Below are 21798 nucleotides of genomic sequence, written 5' to 3'. Positions count from 1 at the left end.
GTTTCAGTTGTTCTGTTAGATCCTTCATTGATACATATGCCACGATTAAAATATATTTTATTTAACGTGGATTGTTGCTGTTGTTAGCTGTTGTCAAGTCGCCCCCCGGCTCATGGTGACCCGATGCACAACAGAGCAAAACTTTGCCCATCCCTGTGCCATCCCTATGATGGGTTGTGGGTTGGACCTTTGTGATCCATAGGGTTTTTGTTGGCTGATTTTTGGAAGTAGGTTGCCAGGCCTTTCTTCCTAGTCTATCTTAGTCTGGAAGCTCCACTGGAGCCTGCTCAGCATCATAGCTACATGCAAGCCTCCACTGACAGACAGATGGTGGTTGTGCGTAAGGTGCGTCGGCTGGGAACTGAACCTGGGTCTCCTACACGGAAGGCAAGAATTCTACCCCTGAACCACCAATTCCTCTGTTAGCAAATTCCTTAATTGCAGTTGTGGTTACCAATCTATTGTTATCAGTAACTGTTTTTTTGAAGAGTGGTCTCTTGATCTGTTGAAGTCATTATTACTTGTCAGTAAAATTTTAAAATGCTTAAATTTTATAAGTGCTTATGAACTTCACCATTTGGAGCATTAAACCAGAGGCCTAATTTTACTCAATGTGTTCATATAATAAAAGTACTGGAAATGGTGAATAATAAGCCAACAAATGATTGTTCTTCATAATAGAACTACTACTGTGTTTTGCAGAAATAGCTCACATTCTTTCTTGAGCTAATGTACATACTGGCTTTCAGCAATAGCATTATGGAGGAATAATCAGGGCTTTGAACTGGTTTGTTCTGGTTCCACCCCCTGCTGAGAATTTTTGTTTCCACCCCAGATATACTGAATCAGAGTCTACGTTTTACCAAGATCCCCAGGTCATTCTTATTGTCTCAGTCATCTAGTGCTCTATGACAGAAATACCACAAGTGGATGGCTTTAACAAAGAGAAATTTACTCTCTCACAGTCTAGTAGGCTGGAAGTCCAAATTCAGGGCGTCAGCTCCAGGGAAAGACTTTGTCAGCTCTGGGGGTAGGTCCTTGTCATCAATCTTCCCCTGGACTAGGAGCTTCTCTATGCAGGAACCTTGGGTCCAAAGGACGCGCTCTGCTCCCAGTGCTTCTTTCTTTGTAATATGAGATCCCCGCTCTCTGTTGCTTCCCTTTCCTTTCATCTCTTATAAAAGGTGGTGCAGGCCACACTCCAGGGAAACTTGCTTTATATTGGATCAGGGATGTGAGGTTAGTAAGGGTGTTACAATCCCACCCTAATCCTTTTAAACATAAAATTATAATCACAAAATGGAGGACTACCACACAATACTGGAAATTATGGCCTAACTAAGTTGACACATATTTTGGGGGGACACAATTCAATCCATGACACTTAGGTATAATAAATTTTGAGAACCACTGCTCTACTAGCAGTTCTCAGAATTGGTCCCTAACCAGCAGCATTAGCATCACTGGGATCTTGTTAGAAATGCAAATTCTTAGCAGAAGTTTGAACCAATTCAAATCCCTGATTATTGCCAAAAGCCAGTATGTACATCAGCTCAAGAGTGAATGTAAGCTATTTCTGCAAAACACAGTAGTAGCTCTATTATGAAGAACAGTCATTTGTTGCTTTCAACTTGAAGCCCTGGGAATAATCCTGTAGAAGTTACAGTAAAAGAAATGCTAATTATAACTTTGGAACATGGAAGTTATTTACATCTCTCTCTTCAAGTGATTTGTTTTTATCACTACTTGCAATATCTTTCCTGAACCTTTGCCTAAAATCCTCTCCCCTGCTGACTGCAGATTCAGATAAACTGTATCATTCCAGGAAAGAATGCGTTTGTAGACTACCTTTAAGAGCCTTCAGCTAAGAGCAAGCCACTTTGTCTACCACTTCTTTTCTTTTCTTCCTTCCTCATCTTGCCCAAGCTTAAAGGACCCTACAGAGATAAATAAAGCACATGAAATAACTAGAATCTCAGACATGGAATCTGGCACTGTATCTGCAAAGAGGGATATGAGTTTCTGGTTAAAAATGGCAGATTTAGCATGCTTAATTTTATCCTCACCAAGACTCTCAGCAGATAACCACTTTCAAAGAATTTTTGGAATGTGGACAGTGGATAGAGGAGTGGTGGCAGAAGAAAGAGGGCAGAGGAAGCCTAATCTAGATTACATTACTTGAGTGGGAAGTTGGAGGGGCATTAAACAGAGAAGGAACTCTTTTGTAAGGCAGAACTTGGGAGACTTGGCAACACAGAAACATCAGCTAAGTGGGTGATGGGGTAGAAACTGTGGTGATTGATAAAATATCACAAATGAACAGTTAGTTGACTTCTCACCCTGCTTGGCAGTCAGAGAAGCCCTTCCTCTACCCGTCCTCCAGAAACAAAAACCTTGTCCTCCTCTCTACAGAAAGTAATGGCAACAAAGTCAAGACCCCTGATAGGCTAGCATTTAGACTAATAGTTGGGTCCCTGCCAAGTAATTATAGTAATGGCAGTTGTTGTTAGGTGCTGTCAAGTCGGTTCCGACTCACTGTGACCCTGTAGGACAGAGTAGAAGTACCCCGTACGTTTTGACCACTTCATTGCTCTGTAGAAGCCATTTTTTCACAGAAACAAATGGTGCAAACAATACAAGTAGCATCTGCAAGGCAAGGCAAACAATGCTCAAACAAGGAATGCTGGGAGAGAGACTGAAGACCTGTGAAATGGTGGGAGGCTACAGCAGGGAGGCTGTGCATGTGAAAGCTGGACAATAAATAAGAAAGACCAAAAAAGAATTGATGCCTTTGAATTTTTATGGTGTTGACAAAGAATATTGAATATACTGTGGAATGCCAGAAGAACAAACAAACTTTTCTTGGAAGAAGTACAGCCAGATGTTCCTTAGAAGTGAGGATGGCATGACTTCATCTCATGTACTCTGGACATGTTATCAGGAGGGACCAGTCCCTGGAGAAGGATATCACGCTTGGTAACGTAGAAGGTCAACAAAAAAGAGGAAGACCTTAACAAGATGAATTGACACAGTGGCTGCAACGATGGGCTTAAACGTAGCAACGATTGTGAGGATGGCGCAGGACTGGGCAGTGTTTCATTCTCTTGTACATAGGGTCGCTATGAGTCAGAACAAACCCAACTGCCCGTAACAACAACAGCAACACAGCAGAGTATGCCTATACATCACTTCGTTTGTGTGGGTTCAGCATAGTGCTCCGTGCGCAGTAAATTCAAGTTTTGCTTTTTGGAACTTTTTTGTTCCGAGTATTTTCAGTCTGCGGTTTGTTGAATCCATGGATGTGGAACCCGTGGATATAGCACTGTAACGAATACATTATATGTTAATTCATAACAACTCTAGGAAGAATCTTAAGCACAGAGTGGTCAAGTAACTTGCCTAAGATCACACAACAAGCAACTGGTACAGTTAAATCGCCCTAGGTTACCAGACCCAAATCTGTTGCTGTTGAGTCGATTCCTACTCAAAGCTACCCTATCAGACAGAGTAGAACTGCCCCATAGAGTTTCCAAGGAGCATCTGGTGGATTTGAAATGCTGACCTTTTGGTTAGCAGCAATAGCTCTTAACCACTACGCCACCAGGGTTTCCACCGCAGGTTAAATCCCCCAATTAATAAGCCCTATCTGGTACATTTTTTTTTTTTTTAATCTGGTACAAAGAAAACAAAAAAAACCCTACCAATTAGTATTTTATTGCCTCATTCTGAAGTGAAGACAACCAAAGATGATTAAATATCTGAGGAAAGGCTACAACATGAAAGATATATTTAAAAAAGAATGACCCTGGAGGAAAGAGTACAGGCAGGAAACAGAAGGGAAAAAAAGACACCCCCAACCAGTATCCTCACATAAATTTGATAAGATATTGCGTCATTAAAAAAAAAAAAGATGCAATGAAAAAAGAATAATCAGAGAACTGTAAAAAGCTCCGAGAATTTAAAAACACACTTGTCAAAAAAAATTCAGTAGAAGCACTGGAATATAAATATCAAGGAATTTCTCAGAGAAGAGACAAAGAGATGGAAATCATGAGAGAAAAGATTATAGTCATAGGGGGCTAATCCAGGAATGGAAGTTACAGAAAGAGAAAGTGGGCAGTGGGAAATACAAGACATTGCCCAGAACTGAAGGACATGAGGCTCCTAGATGTATCATCACAAACTTTATACATCAGAAGTAAAGAAAATAGTCTCTATGACATTTATAGTCTGTTCTGTGACCATAACTGAGTCTTTTGTGTTTGTTGTGTAGGTTGAGTCTAGGAGTTGAAAATGAGTAACAGGATTTATGTTACCGTGCATATGAAAATATTGTTTGCTGTGGGGCTAGTAAGTGCTCTGATTACATTTCTTATCTTGTATAGCTTTTTGTTTTTCCATGAAATTTGTATTTGCATTTCTGAAATTCTTTAGCATTATTTTATCCTCAAGTTTGTTGAATCCCTTTATGTAATCAGGTGTTTCATCAAATTGCCTTCTTTGTCCTTGAGACCTCCTCTGCTCCATTTTGGACAGCTTGGCCTCTAGACCCCTGCACAGGAATTGCCCAGTGTTTCACTGGATTAGACTGCTTTCTGGGTCTCACGTTTTGCTCTTTCTGGCCTTACTCCCTTGGTTGGCTGAAGCAGATCCTTAGGTAACTTGTTTAGAAGGGATGCTGGATGATATATATATATTTTTTACCTTGTATTTAGTTCACACATTCAGTTTTCACATTTAATTAATTCTCCCATTTACATCTTCAAGGAGTAGTCTTTAGGTTGAAAATAATATTTTTTTCTTGAAATGTTGAAAAATTACTTCAGTGCCTTCTACCATCCGGGGTTGCTGATGACAGGTCTTATACCATCCAAATTTTCTTCTTCTCTTGGCAAGCTCTTTTCTTTATTCCCACCCTTTTAAAAGGGATCAATCATGCAATAGCAACATAGGCATATTATTTAAAGATGTTAGGAAGAAAGGCTTGGTGAACTGCTTCCAAAAAAATGAGCCAGTTGAAAACCCTATACATCACAATGGTCTGATCTGCAACAGATCATAGAAATGGTGCGGAAGCCAGCAGCATTTTGTTCTGATGTGCATGGGGTTGGCATGAGTTGGGCATCAACTTGACAGCAGTCAACAGCAGCAACATTTAGAGATGTGGAGATATTTACCAGAAGAAATATCTAACAAGATGAGAAATGATCACCACTGCAAAGTAGGACCGAGGAAAACAGGAATTTTTGCTTTTGTTTATCTCCGATTCAATATTATAGGTTGAACATACGGCATAAACTAAACCAAACCCATTGACGTCTAGTGGATTCCAACTCGAAGTGGCCCTACAGGACAGAGTAGAACTGCCCCATGGGGTTTCCAAGGAATGGCTGGTGGATTCAAACTGTCGACCTTTTGGTTACCAGCCTGAGCTCTTAACCATTGTGCCACCAGAGCTCTGAACATGCTACATATTAAGTGTAATTTTCATTAAAAAAATTACATGTGAGTTGGGCTCATTATATTTTTAGAGGGCTTTTAAATCCCCAAAGAGAAGATACTATTTGAACTTCAAGTTGCTCAAGATTTCAATATGAACAAGGATAAAACCTTGCTTTTGTGAAGTTATGTTTCTAAAAGTGCACTTCTAGCTTATAATTTAATTGAGTTCCACCAGAAATCCGTTTAACCGACAAGTATTGATTGAGCACTTACTTCCTGCCCAGTAAATACTTACTACTATTATCTACTCTGTCCTGTAGGGTCACTAAGAGTCAAAATCGACTCAATGGCAATATGTCTGGTTTGGTTCATGTAGTATGTCCAACCTATAATATTGAATCTGAGAGAAATAAAAAAAGAAAATTGATGATACACATTTTTGTACCCGTAAATGAGAATTATTGATAATTTTCTCTTTGTGAGACCATTTTTGTTTTGCTATGCTGAACTTGGACCACATACTTCATGCTTACTGTTATGGAGGTGAGGGAGGGGGAGTGGGTTGCTATTTCATGCAGAGACATGAATGAAGTGAGGGAGGGAGTCATGAGGTTATCCAAGAGATGATAACCTAGCGCCATGCTTCCTCCTTCTGGGGATACACAAATAAATATGTCTCTGCCCTCACAGTGTGTATAGATTGTGAAAGAACCAGGTAATATTTTGAACTCTCAGAATAAAAATTTTGTAGAAGCGGTAGGATTCAGAGTCTGTTTAGAGTGAACATATATAGATGAGGAGAAGGTCAATGGGAGAGCTTCAAGCTTAAAGAAAGATGTGGGAGAGGGCAAGAGAGGAAGAAATATTCCATTAAGGGAGCACTAGCTTGACAAATCTGAGGATATAGATATGAAAATGGGGAAAATGACAGGATACACGGCTGAGAAGAAAGGGGGGAGAACTTAGAGCCAAATTGAATTCTAGGTGTGATCCAGAGGTGATGAGGCGTGAAAAATGAGTAGGCCAGAGGGTGGGCAAGAAAGACAATCTTTACTACAAACCAGGTCCCTGAGTAGAGTAGAGGGTGAGGCCTGTCTTTTCTCAGAGGGAGGAGCTGGCCACACTGAGCTGGGTCACTCTGTGTTGTAATCATAAAAGTCCTATCCTTGATCATACAAGCTCACGTGCCAGCCAGTGAGCTCAGACAGCAAACAAGCACAGACAGATAAATCTGAGGAACCTGGACTGCAAAATTGAAGGTAATAGAACACACCCAAATAAGATCGAACTGCCTACGATCTTAGCACTGATTTGCACTAAAAAAAAAAAAAAATGACTCCCACCACTACCTGACGGTCTTGAAAAGTAGCATAGCGAGCTCCATGGTGAGGGGGTTTCACAGCACAACATCTAGCAAAACATCTTCCAGATAGACAAGAGTCCTTTCCCCCCGAGTTTCTCTGCTCATCAGGGCTGCTCAGACATTCTCTCTCTCTTCCTCTCCCCACCAGTCTGTCTCTGTTGCTTTCACTGTTTCTCTCCCTCACTCCTCCCTTTTCCACCCTCTCCCTCTTTCACTTCTCTCCAACACTAATCCTGTCCTCTTCCAGGGAGTTCCAAACCCTTCCCTAGGGGTGATCCCTCTTCTCCAGCCTTCTCCATTATTTACCCCCTACCTCAGATCAGCCAAACCAGAGGAGGTTCTTCCACCCCGTGCTCCTTAGAACTAAGGAAAAGGAGAAATTCTAGAAGCAATTCTAGAAATTTCTCTTTGAATGTCTTTGCTCCTGTCACTAAACAAAAAGCAAAAAGAGTTGACATGGGAACTCATATTCTCTATTACCTACCAATGCAACAGATATTTCCTTTTTCCACAATAAAAGGGGGAGGAGGGTCTGGAAGAGGGGGAGAGGAAAGAACATGAGAAAAGAATGGCTCTGAACTACCGTTGTCTGCATGCATGTTTGTCCCTTCCACTGGGTTGTAGAGACAAATGCCACACGTTGTTGAAGCCTGCACGTTCCATAGTGCCTCAGCAGATATATGTACATGAATGAATGAGTGAATAATTGAAAGAAAAATGAATGAATGAATGTGGCAAAATCAGGCGTGAGTGCAGTGAGGTTGTTCCCAGGTGTCATGTGACAATCCTGGCTCACTTAGCTTACCATTATCTGGGACAATTTCTTGGATGCTGTCCTAGGCTCCAGCAATTGTCTCCAGGGACACTCTAACTGCTCCTCATGCAAGTGTGGCCTTGCAGAGAGGCATGGCCATCAGCCAACTTCTGCACCTTCTCATAACCACCATGTGAAGTCACCACTTGGATATCTGGTCTGATGCTAGCTCCAAATTTCTTTAATCCAAACCCTCCTGATTGGACTTGTTGATTTCATAAGTCAGTAATCCTTTCACTCTCTCTTACTAATAGTGCGATTAAGCTCTATCAAGTTATAAACCTCTTAAGAAGTTTTATGTACAACACATACAATGCTTATGTATCAAAGTCAACTTTTTTTTTTAATACCATAAGCATTATTCCAAAGAAATCATTACTAACCCACAGAACCCCTAACGCTCAGTATCTCCTATGGGAGCTGCCTGCTAATCCTCCTTAAACCCTGTTCTCATCATGTAATTCCCATGCTGGAAACCCAGCTGCGTCATGTCTGAACTCCTCTGCCCATCATTGAAAGCCATCCACAAGCTAGTCCCACCCTGCAGGTCTAACTTGATATAGTCCTCATTACTCCTAACATGCATTGGCTGCCTCACAACCAGGAGGTGGCCATTTTTTCCCTCTGTCCCTTTGTCCAAGTAGTTCCCCCTTCCCTGGAGACTTTTCCTCTTTCCCCTTCATGTCTCTCTTCTAGCTGACTGAAATCAGGAAATTGGATAGAGACCCTTCTCCAGGAAAACTTCCCTGACTGGTCCAATGCTCTCTGGACTCCCCATGTCCTGCCTTGCTTATGGGCAGCCCAGCTCCATTGTATATCATGGTTCCTCAGTTTATCTCTCCACCTAGGCAGCACCTTCCTCCTGGAAGGACTCAGATCTTTTCCATCTCCGAATCTCTCAGAGTGCCTAAAGCATCACTTTTCACACAGTAGGTGTTACTTGAAAACTCTGAAAGCGTGGCCTATAGAAGATTCTAATCTTGAGCCAAGCTCTCTCCAAAAGGAAGAATCGCAAGTGTCAGAAAAAGTGTCAGAGCGGTATTAAAGACACACACGGGATCCAATCTTATTTAATGCCCTGTCGTGGACGATCTTAGCTCCTTGGAGCCTATAGTTCTGAGCATCCCATACTTTTGGAAACTCGAAGGTGATCTTTCTCTTTGGTCGGAAGAGATAGTCACAGTTTATTGAATAAAAAGGCAAGTTGCAGAGTCATGTGTGATGCTGAATCCAACTTTTGTACAACAAAGCAAAGCCAGAAGAATCCTCTGTGCATAGATGCTCGTCTCTGGGTGCAAGTGAAGAAAGGGCTAAATGTCTCATGTGGAACATACGAAACTGACGTTTTTGTAAGTCAAGTCTGGTTTAATATGGACACCTTAATGCAGTCAACTTAAGAAACCACTGGGGATGTTAATGTTGATTAAGGGGAGGGGTGAAGGAATGGGAAGGCTTCTAAGTCTTTTATTATATTGTTTTTAATTATGAGCATGTATTATTACCTTTGATATTTGAACAATTCTAATAAAGAAACTTAAAAAGGAATAAAAAGAAAGAGCATTTGGCCTGAGCTGTAGGAAACCAGGAATAAGCTGTGAGCCCTTGGGTAACCAGTTACCGTCAAGGTAATTCTGACTCATGGTGACCCGATGTGAGTCAGAGTAGGACTGCACTCCATCGGGTTTTTGATGGGTGTGACCTTTCAGAAGTAGATCACCAGGCCTTTCTTCTGAGGTGCCTCTGGGTAGATTCAAATCGCCAACCTTCCCATTAGTAGCCAAACACTTAACCTTTTGTGCCACCCATCACACCAAATGTCCCCTGGGGTGGAGATGAGACAAAATCATCGCCAGTTGAGAGCCGCTTCTCTAGTCCTCAGTTTCTAATCAATGAAGGGACATTGGACCAAATGCTCTCTAATTTCTTGTTGTTGTTGGGTGTCGTTGAGTCGATTCTGACTCATAGTGACACTGGAAGACAGAGTAGAACTACTCCCCTTGGGGTTTCCTAGGCTGTATTCTTTACAGGAGCAGATCATCAGGTCTTTCCTCCCGCGGAGCGGCTGGTGGGTTCAAACTGCCAAGCTTTATGTTAGCAGCTGAGAGCTTAACCATTGCACGACCAGGGCTCCTTGAAGCACCAGTATTATCTGATTGCATCAATTTTAAATCTATAAATGCGTTTGCCAGGAGTCATTTTCCTCCAGGGCCACTAGAGGGGACACTCTACTACATAGAGGACAAAAAGAGAGCAGGGGAACTTTGTTTTCCTCGCCTGTTTCTGTTTCCGGCAGCCCCACCTTTAATAAATCTTTGATGTTAAGAGTGATAACCCTTAACCATGAGGCATGAAGAGCTATTTTCCTTGTGCCTTATGCCATAAAAGTCAAGATTTGGTGTTTTTAGATATGGTGGAAGAGAACAAAATGTTCTTTGCTTTATAAACATTCTTCGTAAGACAGATGAATCATATCACTAAAATAAGAGTAATATGTCTTCATGAGGAGAGGCTGTGGGACACCCAGGCTGGGAGGCGAAAGATCTGGTTATCCTCTTGGTCCTGCCACTGACAGATGGTGTGATCCTGGCCAGGTCTCTGTTGAAGCCATTACTAGAACTGAGGAGACTGAGGCTCGGAGAAGTTAAGTAACTTGCTTTGGGTCACGCAGCAAGTTAAATGGGTAAGCAAAATTTTGAGTCTGACCCACTGATTTCATGGGATAGTTGTGAAAGTCAAATGAGATGGAGTGTGTGAAAGGGTCTTAAAAATAGAAAACTGCTCACAAGTTCAAGTAGTTACTGTGGGAGTGGAAGGCGAAGGAAGTGAGAGGAGGTGATGCCTGAGAGGTGGCATGGGGGAGTAACAGAAGATAGTCCTCCTCCAAGAGGCGTAAATTACAGGAAAAGTCCTCGAGGCCCCCATAGCCTCCACTACTGACAGAACTCCATCCCTTAGACTTGGGATTTCAGTCCTCACCAAAACGCACAGACCACAGGAGGGGTGTTGCTTTACGCTCTTGCGAGTTGTTTAAACATCTTAAAGAAAGTGAAGGATTTACTTCAACACTGGTTTTTGAACATTTTTTAACCCTGAACCACAGTAAAAACTGTTTCACCGAGAGACCTAGCTCACACACACACATATAAAACAGAAACAAAAGTCTTCCTTGTAACGCATTTGGATATTTTGTCTTCTGTTTTGTTTTATACTGTCATGTGAAACCAACGCTGGTCTTGATCCACTAAGTAACGGGTTCTGACCCACAGTTAAAAGCGCTGTATTAAAGGTTTTGTTGGGAAGTGGGGGAGCATAGGGCCCTGGATGGCTGGGGGGCAGGGAGGAAACAGGGGATGTGGCCCTCAAACATTACACAGGGAGCCTCAAAGATGAACGTTTCTTAATTGCCAGGGGCAGATTCTCTGAGAAATGATTCAGGAGGAAGAAAGACAAATAATAATTCCAAATTCAGATTCCTCAAATGAGTGAGAATATGCCAACGGATCTAATATGCCAGGCTGGATCTAAACCCCATACAATTAACATAAAGTAACACAATGCAGCCAAAAATTAGAAATCAAACATTTATTGCATCTGTAGTATATCAGATATTGCACTTAGCACTTAGCAGTTTACTTGGGATTACTTTTTGGCGACTAGACTATATTTCTTAGCCTGCAACACCACCCTGAGACTGGACCATGTGTGCATGGTGGCAGTAGGGTTACAGCTGCAGTATCTTATTTAATCTGTATAAAAACCCATGAAGAGGTATTATTTTTCGTGTCTTCAGGTGAAGAAAAGGAAGTTGAGACAGGCTCAGTAACCTTAAGGTCATACGGTGGAGCTGGAACTGGAACATAAGCCTTTCAATCCCCAAAGCACAAGATCTTAACAACTCCGTGACCAAAGATGATTTCCCATATAAATAACATCAGCTAAGAATAAAAGACTTAGGAATAAATTTACCAAAAGGAATGTAAGACTTGTGCACTGAAAACTACAAAACATTTTTTTAAAGAAATTAAAGATCTAAATAAATGGAAAGACATTCCATGTTCACAGATTGGAAGGCTTACTATTGTTAAAATGGCAATACTCCCCAAACTGATCTAGAGATTCAACACGATCTCTACCAAAATCCCAGCTGGCTCTTTTGCAGAAATTGAGGAGTTGATCCTAAAAAATTATATGGGAATGCAAAGAATCCAGAATAGCCAAAGCAATCAACAATCTTGAAAAAGAACAATGTTGGTGGACTCAACACTTCTCTGTTTCAAAACTTATTACAAAGCTACAGTAATCAAAACAGTGTGGTACTGGCACAAAGATAGACATATATCAATGAAATGGGTAAGAGTCCAGAAAGAAGCCCTAACATTTATGGCCAGTTTATTTTTACACAGGGGCTAAGGCAATTCAGTGGGAGAAAGAAGAGTCTGTTTTTAGTAAACTTTTTATTTTAGAATGGTTTTAGATTTGGAGAATTACTGTGAGAATAGTCTTTTCAACAAATGCTTTAAGAACTGGTTATCCACATGAAAAGAATGAATTTGGACACCTACCTAGATCACACCATAAACAAAAATTAATTCAAAATGGATCCTGGACCCAAATGTAAGAACTAAATCCGTAAAACTCTTAGAAGAAAACCCAGGGGTAAATCTCCGTGACCTCAGGATAAAAAAAAAAAAAATCCATTGCCACCGAGTGGATCCGACTCATAGCGACCCTGTAGGACAGAGTAGAACTGCCCCATAGGGTTTCGAAGGAGCAGCTGGTGGATTCAAACTGCCCACCTTTTGTTAGCAGCTGAATGCTTAACCACTGCACCACCAGGGCTCCAACCTTGGGTTAGGCAGTAGTTTCTATATATGACACCAAAAGCACAAGCAATAAAAGAGAAGATTGATAAGTTGGACATCATCAAAATTAATTTTTTTTTTTTTTGTACTTTAAGGAAAACTATCAAGAAGGTGAAAAGACAATCCATAGGAAATGGAGAAAATATTTGTAAAATATATGTCTGATTAGGAACCCAGCATGTATAAAGAACTCCTATAACTCAAAAAAAAAAAAATGCAATTTAAAAATTGGCAAAGGATTTTAATAAACAGTTCTCCAAAGAAGATATATAAATGGTCAATAAGCACATGAAAAGATGTTCAACATCTTTAGTCACTAAGCAAATACAAATCAAAACAATAATAAGATACCACTTCGCACCCAGTAGAATGGCTGTAATAAAAATGACAGACAATAACAACTGTTGGCAAGGATGTGGAGAAATTGAAACTATCATGCATTGCTGGTGGGAATATAAAATAATGTTGCTATTTTGGAGTACAGTTTGACAGCTCCTCAAAACAGTTTTACAGTTCCTCAAAATGCTGAGCATGGAGTTACCATATGACCTAGCAATTCCACTTCTTGTTATCTACCCAAGAGAAATGAAAACATACATTTACACAAAAACTTGTACACACGTATTCATAGCAGCATTCCTCCTAATAGCCAAAAAGTGGACACAGCTCACATGTTCATCAGCTGGTGTATGGATAAACAGAATGTGGTGTATCCGTACAACCGAGTATTGTTGTTATGTGCCATCAAGTCATTTCTGACTTATGGAGACCCTATAGGACACAATAGAACTGCCCCCATGGGGTTTCCTAGGCTGTAATCGCTGGGTAATCTTTACTCAGCCATAAAAAGGAAAGAAGTGTTGATACATGCTACGTTGTATACAAATTGCAAAAGCATCATGCTAAGCGAAAGAAGCCAAAGACCACATGTTATATGATTCCATGTACATGAAATGTCCAGAATAGGCAAATCTATAGAGATGGAAAGCGGCTTAGTAGTTGCCTAGGGCTGGGGAAGGAGGGAAGAATGGGAGTGACTGCTAATTGGTACAAGTTTTCTTTTGGGGATGATAAAAAATATTCTAAAATTAGATTATGGTGATGGTCACACACTCCTGTATACTAAAATCCATTGAATTGTACATTTTAAGTAGGTGAAATTTGTAGTACCTAAATTATATCTTAACGAAGCTATTTAAAAAAAAAAACCAGTAAATGAGAGAAATCGGAGGCACAAGCTTAGACAAGTCTTTCAAGGATTTCTTGACCCATGAAGTTTTTATTAAAAAAGAGAAGAGCACCAGTTTATAACCGCATTTATTGTAGCAAGGCCGGAGGATTCCCCGGGCGGGGTACGGTCGTAATTTAGTCACTTCTCTGTAGCCTCCGGTAGCTGTTTTGCCCAGTTCCCTGATTTTTATCCTCACGGTTAGAATCAAGCCCAGAGAACAACACAAGGCAAGGATCTGCATCTCACTTAAGTTTGCCCATCATTTCTGCTGCTTCTTTTCTTTTTCTGTGTAGATTATCCTGATCCCATAAGGTAGACTGAAGAAATCATCAGCCTTTGTTCATCTTATTAGAGAAACAAATACCTGTGTATGTGAAGCACTGAGCCTCTGGAGAGACAGAGTGGGGAGGTGCCCAGAGGCATTTTCTGCAGAGGGAAGAAAAGAATAAACAAGGCTGCTGCCAAAAATGCCTGGAACTTAAACCACTTTCCTCGGTCCAAGGTCAGGCTCTCAGTGGACACTGACAGTGAATCTAAGCAGTTGTTCCTGCTCCCTTGGTTAAAAGCATGTGGTCTTTTCCCTTCTGAAATTCACCTCTACTAATTCCACCTGCTGAGGGATTCAGACCCTGTGGAAAAAGTGTAATTCCTCAGAGTGACAACTGGCTGAGCTCCCAGGAACACGGTAACTACACAATGTCCCTAAGCCATTAGAGACAGATTTCCTGAGCCTAGAAGAGCAGTCTCCTGTGACCATATGCCCTGCCCACAGTGGGACGGAAAGCTGTGGTGTGGCATTATTCAAGAGTCCACCAACACCTCCCTCCCCGCTTCTGCAAACCAAAAGCCAAATTTGTTGCCGTGGAGTTGATTTCGACTCATAGTGACCCTATAGGACAGAGTAGAACTGCCCCATAGGGTTTCCAAGGAGCAGCCGGTGAATTTGAACTGCCCACATTTTGATTAGCAACCTAACCTCTTAACCACCGCGCCATCAGGGTCCCCCTTGTCTGCAAAGGGCTGGAAATTCCTGGCTTTTGTCTTCTTTTTGGAATGAGACATGAAGCCTAGAAGAATCCTGGAAAAGTACAAACCACAGAATCATAAACCAGAGAGGGAGAAGGGGCCTTCCAGGCCATCCTTCCCCATAAGCGGGTGTTCTCCTCTTGTCACGCCTCCTCATGTTTGCTGGAACACAGACACTGACAGGACCCTCACTGAGTCTCAAAAAGCAGCTGATGCCCGGTAAGGCAAGGCCTACCGTTTTCAGGTCCAGACCTGCTCCCTGTCACTCCCAGCCCCACCTCCTACTCTTAAATTGCACCATAGTTCCAACTTCTTTTCTGGGTCTTGGGGTGTTTGAGAGCACTATCATGCCTTTCTTCCCTTTAGTCTTCTTGCCCGCCCAAGATCTGTGCCTGTAGCTGTGCTGACCCTCCACCCATGCCCATAAGGCCAGGGGGCAATAAAGACAAACCCAGCCTAGCTACCTCTGAGCTTCTGTCCACCTTGGCTTCCTTACCCGCCACAGGTCTGCATCTACCAGACTTCCCTGGCTTTGTCTTCTGGTTCTGACTCCTCATGTCTGCTTGGACCTGATGACAGACTCTAGGCCACTCTGGATAACCCACCCTCTTGCCCAAGCCCAGGACCTGGTGTAGACCTGTCAAGGGACAAAACATTTCTAATTATTCCAACATTTCCTTGTTGGATTTCCTTTCAGTTCCCATCATTATCCTTACTCCCTTAGCCTGGACAGGCTGCCTTTGATGAATGTTCATTCATTCACTCCAGTCACTTAACATATTGGTTAAGTGTAGAAGATTTGAGGTCAAAGGATCTGGGCTCTACCACTAAATAGCTGTGAGGCCTTAGGGGAGTGTCTTAACCTCTCTGAGCATTCATTTCCTCATCTATAAAACTGGAAATAATAATAGCACCTACCTCATAGCTTTGTTGTGATAATAACAATAAATGAGATAATGCTCATAAAGCATTTAGCATGGTGGCTAGAACATATGCCATAAGTATTCAGTGTGTGTTCTCTACTATTTTTGTTTTTAAATTATCATTCGTTCACTCATCATGTATTTACTGAGCCCTGTAGCGTAGTGGTTAAGAGCTAAGGCTGCTAACCAAAAGGTCAGCAGTTTGGATCCAAGAGGCACTCCTTGGAAACCCTATGGGGCAGTTCTACTTTGTCCTATAGGGTCGCTATGAGTCAGAATCGACTCCATGGCAACGGGTTTGGTTTTTGGGTTTTTTTTTTTTTTGGTGTCAGGCACTGGGATGCAAAGAAACCTCTTTAAAAAGTGATGTTTTCTTAAGTCTGGAAAGAGGGAACTCATATTGGCAGCCAGAGAGCAGAGAGCTGCCGCTATAGCACAAAGAGGAGAATGGACACTTGTCACCAGGCACCACCCAGGGAGGGTGCCAAGAGTGCCTTCCATCTTCTCACATCTCTTTTAATACCACCGCGACTGCCTGGGTAAGGCAGACACCCCAAGGTAGAAGGGTGATGTGGAGGGGGAATGGGAAGTCCCCAGAGAAACACCCTCGCCTGCTTCCCTCTTTGACGGAGATCAGCCATGCCTCTGCCATGCAGGAGGGTGGACCTCCCTTGGGAGGCCTTGTTGACTCTGCCTGGGACTGTTCCGGAAGTAGGAAGGAGACCGGGGGTGGGTAGGCGGCAGGAATGTTCTCCTGGCCTGCTGCTCAGAGCTGGCGAGTGTGCCGAGAGGAGGGCCTCTGGACATCAAAGGCTCCTTTTGTCCCTTCCGAGTGGCAGGGCAGCCCGGCCGGCCGCTGGCGATGACTCAGGCCTGGCCCTGACGTCACCCACGCCCGGCCACTGGCCTCCCTCTGCAGCCAGGAAACTGGGGAGTGGCACTCGCAGCTGCAGCAAATCTCAAAATAAGGAGGCAACTACCTCTCTGCTGCCCACCTCCCCACAGCACACCTTTCTTTTCTTTCCTTTCCTTTTTTTTTTAGCCTCCTGGAAGGTTTTACTTGTAGATCAACTTTCAAAATGTAGGAAGTCAGAATGGGTGACATCATCAGAAAAATATGTGGAGCTGATCTCAACAAGAAGTGAAGAACTCAGAGCAAGAAAGTGGTTATAACTCCTGAGCCCAGGGAGCTGGCAGCGTCTGGGCTTCAGAGGAGCCCGCGCCACGGAGTAAGTGAAGGCCCACCCCTCACCCCTCACCCCTCACTCAGCGCCTTTCACTGTGGGGCGCCATCTTGTTCCCTGACACCTGAGGCCTGGCAGGCCCCTGCCTGGACATGGCTGACCCAGAAGGGGGGAGTGGGGGCTGCAGTGGGACACTCTCCAATACAGTCCAAGAGGGACCTGATCTCTCTCCTCTCCTCAGGACAAGACAGGAACGCATTTCCTCTTCCCCTGCTGGCCCCAAAAAGGCTGAAACCCTGGGGAAAGTGGCCCAACTGGTGCCTTACCCTGTCAGCCCTCTGGTTCTGCCTCCTCTTCTTCTTCCTCCTCCTCCCGCCTTAGCACTCTGTTGTGGACTGCTGGAATGTTTGTTCAGAGTTCTGAAATGTTTACTTCCTGGATTTCAGACAGAGTGATCAGATACGAAAACAAACTCTGTTCTAGACAAGTACGTATCCTGTGCTGTCAAATGTTATTTTGACGCATAACCTGGTAAAAGATGGCAGCCCTGGTAAGAAAATGTCCACCACCCTGTCTATAGACGGCTTATTTTCATTCCTACTTATGCCATCGCATTTGGGATAATACTAAACGTGAAGACAGATTATAATGTGCCTCTGGTGTCTGTTTTAACTTCGTCTACAAAATCTCAGGTCTTTGCAGAGCCTATAATTTTACAAGTTCTGAGAGTCCCTACCTAAGAAAGTTAAGTTCGCGAGAGAAAAGTTTTAACGTGTACATAGGCACTGCAGAGCACGTAGGCACGGAAATCATACGAAGCATCCCCTGAGCTAGGATCTAGTCCTTGTGGCTCTTACTTAGCAGAGTAGATCTGTCCTGTATAAATTCTGTGTTAAAATGATTGGGAGGGGTAGGTATTGGAAGGTGAATCTTGTTTTAAAGGCAGTAAGGAAGCTTGTTATTTACTGAAAAACAATGACGTATTGCTTTGTAAACTGGTGACACCACACTCTCATACATCTGTTTTGCAGGTCTTATTTTTTACTTTTTGTTTCATTTTAATATATCGGTTGTCTCGACGTGTCGTGCCACTGTCCTGCTGTTCTGACTGCAAGGTCTAAATGCTGTGACCACTGATTTGGTGAGTGTCATTTGTCCCTAACGGCTGCTTAAATTTAAGTCTGCTAACTCTTCTTCTTGATTTATGATAAGATTTAACAAAAGGAGGAAGAGCTCAAGGACTTCTGCATAGAGTCATAACAACTGTATCAAAGAAGAGATGTATTAGTTAGAATAGGCAAATTGCTGTAATAAATAAACCCCAAAATGTATAATGGCTCAAACCAATGCAAGTTTATTTCTTGTTCATGTCACAGTACAGGCCAATGGGGCAACTCTCTTTCATGTATTCATTCACAGACACAGATTGAGAGAGACCCTTCCTTCTACAAGATGTGGTTTTCAAGATCACCTGGGGTTGTCTCAACTCCCTGGTGAAAGAGGAAAAGAACATGGAGAAGTGCACATGAGAGGTTTTTACGGACCAGGCCTAGAAATGGTGCATGTTACTTGTAGTCACGTTCCACTGGCTAAGACCCAGTCACATGACTGTGTCTAACCGCAAAGGGTTCTGGGAAATGTAGTCCCTGGCTAAGCAGCAACTTCTCAGTGACAGCTCTGGAGAGTTTCTGAAGAACAGGGAGTCCTCTCTGGCACAGCATATACAGGACTTAGAGAGGCTCAAGGATAAGGTAGCAGAATGAAGCAGAGGGAGAAGTAAAAAATTATCATTGATTTAGAATCCACTAACTGACATTAACTGACACTAGGAAACTCTGGTGGCGTACTGGTTAAGAGCTATGGCTGCTAACCCAAAGGTCAGCAGTTCGAATCCCCCAGGCACTCCTTGGAACCCCTATGGGGCAGTCCTACTCTGTCCTTTAGGGTCGCTATGAGTTGGAATCAACTCAAAGGCAATGGGTTATGGGTTAACTGACACTCTGGAGCCCCAGTGGTACAGTGGTTAAGTCCTCAGCTGCTAACCAAAAGGTAGGCAGTTTGAACCCACCAGCCACTCTGCAGGAGAAAGATGTGGCAGTCTGCTTCCATAAAGTTTATGGCCTTCCAAGACAATTCTGCTCTGCCCTACAGGGTCACTATGAGTCAGAATCAACTTGAAGGCAGTGGGTAGGTTAACTGACACTCTTAGATAACATCTGGCCATGTGGGCAAGAAGCAGTGGGTGAGATTACTCAAGACACCCTCTGTTCATTCCAACCCTGAACCTTTACATGAGGGCCACGGTGTTGCCAGTGGCCAGTGAAAACAGGGTGACCGTTGTTCCCCATGTTTTTTTTTTCTTCTGGGGTCTTCTTGGCCTGAAATTGTTTTGGCTTTGTCTCCTGTCGTCAGATATAATTACCTTAGTTGGAATTGTCTGACAGAATTCTCTCCCTTAACCTTAACCCCAGTGGTCTATAGGAAAGTTTGACTTAGCTCATGGTTCTGTGTGCTCCTGGGGGTTTTGGGAAGCTACCCTGCCTGATCTGCTCCAGGGCTTAGGACACTTTTTAATTTGGAGGAAAAAATCCCTGACTAAGGTGGGATCTTCAAATCAAGGTTTTAGAGAAACACGTAAAAGTAGATTTTTAAAAAGGCTCAGGCTGTAGAGATTAATACTATCCAAAGGATTTTCTTTCTTTTTTTAGTTTTTTGAGGGATTGGGGCTAGAATTAGGGTTAGGATCAGTGCTAGGGTTAGATTTTGGAGTAGGGTTGGGGTTAAATTTAGGGTAGGGTTATTGTTAGGTTTACAGTTAGGATTAGGATTAATGTTAGCTACCCAAAGGATTTAATATATAATTTTAGCTTTGTCTCTTCAGGAAAGGTTTCAGAACACTAACTAAAATAATGAGTGGTGAGGTTATAAGACTTGTTTGGAGAACTCTTAACTAATTTTATATCTTATGTAGTCTTTTAATCATCGTTGGTCTTGGTATAGTATTCCCCTCACTGGTAAATATCAGAGACCATTTGGTGGGTGCCTTATGGTGATCCCATTTTGAAGCCTCCAATAAAAATGGACTACAGCCTTCTCCTGAGAGGCCTGGTACCTACTTCTCTAGATTTGTTGTCTAGAGACAACATCAGGCTGAATAATCTGGTGCCTGATAGAATGTTGCTCCTCGACTTGACATTTCTGGCACCCACACCCTGAAGAGCACGCATTGTCTCTTGTGTGGGGAGGCCTGATTCTGGCTAGTCTGACACCGTGTTTCAGACCTCTGATGGAACCTGATGCTCAGCCTACTGTCCTGTTGCTGCTGCCTGGCCTGTTCCCAGTCTCTCACATCAGGAGTGGGCTGAGGAGGAGTGGGATAGAATGACAAGTTGATTTGTTCAAAGATGCCTCAACCTCTGAAAATCCATTTTCCTGGGTTGATGAGGGACTGAAAGTGTCTGCTGAGCCAGGAGATGGGTGGATTAGTAGAGTCAGTTAAAGATAATACCAGGTTGAATGGGGGGAGGCAGTGCCTGCTAGAAGGGGACAGCCAAAGGGGTAAGTTGAGGAACAACTACAGTTGTTCTTCAATGTACGTGGGGGATTGCTTCCAGTAACCCCCATGGATACCAAAATCTGAGGCTGCTCGAGTCCCTTATATAAAATGGTGTAGTGTTTGCATATAACCTACACACATCCTCCCATACTAAACCCAGTGTCGTCAAGTCGATTCCGACTCATAGCGACCCTATAGGACAGAGTAGAACTGCCCCATAGAGTTTCTAAGGAGCGCCTGGTGGATTTGAACTGCTGACCCTTATGGTTAGCAGCTGTAGCACTTAACTACTACGCCACCACAGTTTCATATAGTAATAGGTTTCAAAAGCCCAAGCTAAGTAGGTCCGGTGTTGCTGGAAGTCTCAGCCTAAGGGAGTTAGCCAGGAAGAGCAGGGTCAGAGGCCACATTCAAGAAGGAAAAGTGTCAGGCTTCATTCAGTTGGGAGAATGTCTAGTCACAGCTTGTTAATTTCAACTGCTTTCTGATAATGACACTCCAGAGCGCTGAGTACGTAGGAGTTCACATGTGGGGGGCAGGGCGGAGGAGACTTCCTGATTTCTAGCTACACAGAATGGCCGGGGAGGTGTGTACCCCACCAAATCAAATCATCAGAATTTCACTACTGTCAACACAATGTTTGAAAGAAATCTGCAGCTCCCCATCACCATGCCACAGTGCTGATCTAGCATGCTAGGTGACCTCACAGACACACCAGCAAGGCTGGGGAAACAAACACAAATTTTGTAAATATTTTGGTATTCACTATTTTCAAAAAAGCAGCAAAGCAGACTTTGTGGGAAAAGTCAGACTTTCTTGGGTTCCCGTCACATTAATTATATCTATATATTTCTTAGTTTTAATTACACATGAGAGGTATAATTCAAACTGGGGCACCATGGTCTTTTCAGGGCTTAGGTCATGTAGAGATCTTAGCCAGGCCCTGCTGGTCCATGATGGGCAGATGTGGACTGAGCATAGGAGTCAGACACAGGCAGAGCCTAGACCCACTGGTTATTTTTAACCTCAGAGGTTATGTAGTTGTCATAGCACAGAAGTGCAAGCCCCCTTCTCACCCCGGCTCAGCATTATGAATGTTCTGTTATCCCTTTAGCGGGCTTTGCAATAAGGCCACGTCATATTCACCGAAGCTAAGAATTCACAGTGACAAGACATCATCATTTCTTATGCTGAAACCCCCTAATTTCTTGTTAAGAACCAACTTGGAAAACACCACACTGAAGACTTCAGGGTTTTGTTTTTAACTCAAGGGGCCTCTGGTTTTCATCAGAACTTTAAAGCTTCCTCCTACCTTCTAAGTGGTACTTTTTAAAACATATAAAGCTGAGACTGTCAGAATAAATAAGATAATATCTGTGGGGTTTGAACAACTTAGA

At 42.9% G+C, this 21798-nt stretch overlaps 1 protein-coding gene across 13 annotated transcripts in view; it reads left to right on the top strand.

Annotated features, from left to right (window-relative positions):
- ZBTB38 (zinc finger and BTB domain containing 38) overlaps positions 1–21798 on the top strand; it is a 172697-nt gene that overhangs the window by 33673 nt on the left and 117226 nt on the right. For 6 of the 13 annotated variants that reach the window (XM_049867529.1, XM_049867521.1, XM_049867532.1 and 3 more), the window contains exons 1-2: positions 16452–16890; positions 17877–17986. The gene's annotated coding sequence lies outside the window, so the exon portion shown is untranslated. Of the gene's footprint in view, positions 1–14291; positions 14398–16375; positions 16391–16416; positions 16891–17876; positions 17987–21798 lie in introns of those variants that run through there. The other 7 variants (XR_007515100.1, XR_007515101.1, XR_007515102.1 and 4 more) reach the window with 5 other exon arrangements.

Source organism: Elephas maximus, chromosome 23, assembly GCF_024166365.1.
Source record: "Elephas maximus indicus isolate mEleMax1 chromosome 23, mEleMax1 primary haplotype, whole genome shotgun sequence".
Classification (NCBI taxonomy): Eukaryota; Metazoa; Chordata; class Mammalia; order Proboscidea; family Elephantidae; genus Elephas; species Elephas maximus.
Note: the sequence above shows the minus strand (reverse complement) of the source record. Positions and strands in the feature narration are given on the sequence as shown.